Source organism: Oryzias melastigma, linkage group LG10 (genome assembly GCF_002922805.2).
Source record: "Oryzias melastigma strain HK-1 linkage group LG10, ASM292280v2, whole genome shotgun sequence".
NCBI lineage: Eukaryota > Metazoa > Chordata > Actinopteri > Beloniformes > Adrianichthyidae > Oryzias > Oryzias melastigma.
In genome coordinates this window covers 3,010,755-3,016,358 of record NC_050521.1, presented here as the reverse complement: position 1 = coordinate 3,016,358, position 5,604 = coordinate 3,010,755, and the positions used below count along the sequence as shown (strand labels likewise).

The 5,604-nt window shown below is 38.7% G+C and overlaps 1 protein-coding gene across 10 annotated transcripts in view; it reads right to left on the bottom strand.

Annotated features, from left to right (window-relative positions):
• The window catches only part of gria2b (glutamate receptor, ionotropic, AMPA 2b), a 60,907-nt gene that overhangs the window by 53,739 nt on the left and 1,564 nt on the right, over positions 1-5,604 (bottom strand). The window lies entirely within an intron of this gene.

The following is a 5,604-nucleotide window of genomic DNA, read 5'->3' as shown; positions in this document are numbered from 1 at the left end:
TGTGACTTATATATGACTCTTTTGTTTTCTCAATGGTGCTTTTTTAGGCTGCTGTGACTCATAGTACTAAATATACAGTAGGTAGTTGTGTTTGAAAATTTAAACAAAAAGTTTGAACTTTTTTAGGGGCTTTCTTTAGCTTTGTTTACCCTTTTTTTTAAGTCTGTGTATGATTTTTTTTCTGTTAAACAAAACATCAATAATGTACAATGGTAGACCTTAAGCCTGAATATTATTTGCATCATTGGGGAAATAAAATAATAGAAAAAAAGTCTGAACTTTTAATGTAGCTTTTACCAATTAAAACCGTTGACATTTAGTCAGTACACAAAGAGAACATTTTCTGCAGTCAGATGTTGTAAAAAAGGAAGCTTCATGCAGGGTATTTGTAGTCGTTTTATTATGGACTTCAGTGCAGCTGAAGATCCATTCCACCTGCAGAAACCTTCAACAACTGATGATGACTCTGGATGAAGGTGTTTCACTAAAAATCCTTCTGATCTTTTTGTGAACTTAAACCCAATAATATCAAGGAAAGTGTATTGAAGCTCCGTTCACAAGTCCACAAGAACGCTAAATAATCAATAATTTGGGTTCTTATTGACATGCTAATTTTGATATTTCTACTGCAACAAAATTATTAAAAACATTATGTTGTCTTGCTTATTACTGAAAGGTTAAAATCAGTGTATTTTCTGTTTGTCTGAGCTGTGTGTTGAGCTGATCTCATGTTCGTGACGGTCGGTTACAGTCAGGATCTCCCAACCAGTGTACAGCATCCATGTGTGCGTGAACGTGACAACAAAAGAACATCACCAAAAGTCACACAGAAACAGTGCATGTTGCACTTTGGAAAATTGGGTTTACTTGACACACATACAACAGACAAAAATGGAACAATGTTAGAATCATAGGCTTCACATGTGAACCCGAGCTTGTGATCATTCAGACATAGAACAGGAAAATTATCAAACCTGACACGTCTGCACTGACCGACCCTCACTGCCTGAACCAGCTGCTCCACCTCATCACCACAGCTAAGTGACACTCACACAACCACACACATCCATCTGGACAGAGTTACAGAGCCATTTCCAAACAATTTAGAGCCCATCATTCAGCAGTGAGGAAGATTATCCACGAGTGAAAAGCCTTAAAGATAGTTTTCAGTCTTGCTGGTAGTGCATGTCCAGCACATTATCACAAGGTCACACAATGATAGACTGAGGGGGAAAACAAAAATAACCAAGTCTTCATCTGAGAGCATGCAGGCCACACTGAACCTTTAAAAGTCCAGAACCGCTAATGAAGAAAAAATGAAGAAGTTTCATTTGTTTGGAAGATTATGACCTAAAAGCTTCTCCTGTTCAAAAGAAACACACAAGAAGGAGAAAACTGTCTGAACAAACAACCAGAACAGGACCAACATTTTTGGGGGCAAAACTTCCAGGCTGGACATAAACAAATAGTATCCAAAAGCCACTGCCATGCTGCGTTCACACATGTGGTGCGTTCAAGAACGCACAGTTTCAAGAACGTTCATCCATTTACCCACACGTCCCTGATTCGTCACAATTCCACGTTATGAGTGAAAAAGTTCAACTTTCAGCGCACAATCAATGAACATCCAAGTTGTTGGTAAAGCCTGCAACTGGACTTAAAAACATGCGTAGCAACGTGTGATCACAAGCGTTCCAGACACAGAAGAACGAAATTCTGGTTTACCTGCGTTCACATCGACTTGTCATTGAAAGTGGTCGCAGAAACGCATATTAACGCAGCCGGCGTGAACGCACCTCCAGACATGGTGGAGGAAGGCCAATGATATGGGTTTGTTTAGTGGCATGAACACCAAGCAAACAAGCCTGTTTAAACGCTAAAATCTGTTCAATAGAAACCTCATCTAATGACAGTCATCAGGTAGTGAGAATCCGATCCCCACGTTCAGATCTCTCCTTAAAGTCTGATTTATGGTTGCATGAATACTTATGTCTGATTTTGTTTTTTTTTGTTTGCTTAAAACTGAGATAGTCTTAAATAAATGAAAAGAAAACAGATAGAACATAACAGACAATATAATTTTAAGGGGCAAACAAAAGACTAAAGACATGCAGCTGTTTAAAGGATAAACCTGTCATCTTCACAAAGACCTCTAAGCTCTGCTGGACAACTCTGAAACATTTCAACAAGATGTTTAACCCCATGATGTTTGTGCACACAAACTAAAAAAATAATTAAAGTGAAGTATGTAAGACAGCTTTTTTATAATTTAAAATGCAAGCTATCATATTTGATCTGATTATTGCAATAACCTTCAGTTATCGGGTTTTTGTATTCTGAATCCCATTCTGTTGACCTTAAACTACTTTTTGTACCAGATTTTTCTTTGAGCAACTATGAAGCCATCTGCCTAACAGAAAATTCTGATTGTGGGTCATTCAACAAGACTCATTAGCTGGGGAACAAACCATCTTCAAAGGAATAAAATGTTTTAAATCTTCTACTTCACTATTTCAATACCTGAACCTGAATAAACCACACCTGCTTAGGTTTGAATTTATGAGCCCAGTTTGAACGTCTTCACGTCCATTTAATATGGAACAATAACGTCTCTGAATAAAACATATATGACTATATGATGGTTTTCTCTGTAAAATGTGGAGCACTCTAATCTCATTATCAGCATGAAGGGCCTGGAAAACTGTCAAGAATGATCTCGAAGCCCACAGTGAGGCTGCATGCGTGCAGGGAATGAAAAAAATGACTGAATGTCTCAGATCGTGCACATTTTAAAGTGCCTGTAAATGCCTCATTGCAGCTGAACACCGGGAGCAGGACTGTGCTCCTCACAAAGTCATGGTTGCAATAAAGAAAACACTGATTTTTACATATTTTTGTTTTTTTCTGAATTTAAACAACTGTTACTTTTAGTTTCTCTCTTTATCTTTTGTGAAAAATTCGTGGTTCAGTTAATTGAAACAAAACAGAAAGTTCCTCTTACTCATTACAAGACAGACAGCCAGTGCAGGAATGTGGTAAAACTGATTCCTAAGATGGTGTCATCGTTTTTTGAGCAGGGTCTTCATGAAGGGATGCAATAGTTAGAATCAGGCTTTTGTCTTTATCTTCAGGTCAAAGTGTTCTTGGGTGTTCCGTGCAACCAATGAAAATTGCATTTTTTGCCAATTTTTGAAGCATTGTTGTCATCATGGAGGACATTTCTACATTATTTAAGATTTAAAAAATACATTTCTGAGTATTTCGTTTTTCAACTTATTGCAAATCAGGAGCAGATGAAAAAAGATTCTACAGTGGGAGGGGCCACAAGCTCCCTGCTATGCTCCATTCTGAAGCATCCACTTGCAGACAAATAGATCCATGAACGTCTTTGTTTCCCTCTTCTGAGCTGGAATCTGAATCTAAACTGTACGGCTGGATAACTCTGATATTGATCACAGTTTTTATTGCATTGCTACTGTTAGGTTGGGAGTGTAAGAGTTGTAAACTATCAGAGGAAAATGTGAACAAAGGGATGATGCAGGCATTCAGTTCCGCCCACAACTCAGCCGCTCTGCAGAAACTATGTCCTAGAAAACGACAGGTTTTTGATTTTATTTAGAGACAGCATACTTTTAACACTAGATCAAAAAACAATCAGAGTTTAAGATCTATGCAGCAGAACGCCAGGGCACTGATTTTTTTTATTTTCCAAAATGGCTCTTTTATTTAGCGAATGACAGTCAGATTTTCAGAGTGTTCAACAGTCAAGGTTTCAACCAGGTAAATAAATGTTTCACTGTAATACCAGACAGCACTGGCAGAGTTCACAGAGCCTCCAGAGGGCCCCTGTAATCCTCATGTTTGGATGTAAATACTCTCCAGGCTGAAGTAAACCAGCTTCATCAGCAGACCACACACTTTTCTGAACGTTTCCTCAAAGAGGAAGTGATGGAGAAGCTTGATAGATGTATTACTACTGACACATACATGAGTGCGCACACACCTACAGACCCACACATACATGCAGACATAACCACAGCACATCCTCCAGCCTTCGTGGCAGATGCAGATAAACTGCTATTGATGGAGGAATGTGTCATTCTCCTGTCTGCATTAGGGCTGCCACGATTAGTCAATAAATCGACTATTAAAATAGTCAATGACTAATTTAATAGTCAATTAGTCGTTAATTTATATTATATGGAGTCAGAGTGTAGTAAAGTTGAAAGTTGTAATGGCATTCTGCTAACTTTTTGGACTATTTTGACATTTATTTAGGTTTTTTTAGGCTATTTTGGAGTTTGCTTAATATTTCAGCTAAATGAAGGCAATTGTTTTACTAATTTAAGTTTTTTTGTTTTGTTTTTAGGATATTTTGGAGTTCAGCTAATCATTCAGCTACATGCTAGCTATTTTGGCTAATTCAGGATTTTTTCAGTTTTTTAGGCTAATTTAGCTAATATTTTAGCTGGCTATCAATTTTATCATCTTCAGCTATCAGCACTAGCATCCTCAGTGGCCAAATTCAGCTTCCAGCATTCACACTAGCATTATCGCAGGTAGTGCTAAATATCTAGTTTTTGTTAGTTTAGTAATGGTTAAGATGTGTGCTTTACATCCATTTTGCGCATGACCCAATTAGTCAACTAATCGGAAAAAATAATCGTGATTAGTCAACTATTAAAATAATCATTTGTACCAGCACTAGTCTGTATGGACAAGATCTGCTGCACAGGACCAAAGTCATACTTCAAATTGTGTTTCCTCTTTAGTGTTTTGAGTTGTTTCATTTTTCAATACAGATCACGTTTTGAAAAAATATTTGACTGTAAATATCTTTCTCATTTATCTGACATCCTCCATTTTTGTTTAAAGCTGTCTTTTTTCTTTGTTTTAATGGAAAGTAAACAAGGCCGACATTCCACCACAGGTCCACACAGACACCAACAAACATGGATTCAGAAATAAAACCAAGCGTGCAAACAGAAGTGGGGATTTGAACCACCACGGCAGCATCTCAGTTCCAACCAGTCTCCTTCTCCTATTTCATCTGCTGCTGCTGCTTGATGAGGAGCTTTTATCAAAATCAAACTAGAGGAGAGCGTGCTGCCATTACAGGTGGGGGTGACACTGCTCACTATGACTACCCCCCCCTACACACACACACACAAACACATTTCCCAGCTTGCACAGTTCCTGCTGTATCAGCATCTCAAACCTTCATGAGATGATGAAGATTTGCAATCCTGATTCTGTGTGTTAATTCTGTGGAGGAATGCTTGTTGTTCTTGTGTGAGTTTGAAGTTCTCGGGTGAGGTCAGGATCACTCTGGTTGATTAGCAGCTTCACCTTCAGCATTGTGCTTCAGTGAGGCTGTGTGGTGGAGGAGCAGCTCAGAGGGGCTGCATGCTAAAGGGACTGAATTTATGACCCTTTTCCTGCTGCAATCAGAATAAATGGACCCCCACCACCACCCCCACCCCACCTCTCTTATAATAAAGACCCCTAACTGTTAACAGAGTTGATCCATCAGGCGGTGCAGGAATGCTGTCCCGTTTCTGTGACAAACAGGGGACATGAAGGATGTGAGCTCAGGCGAGAGTC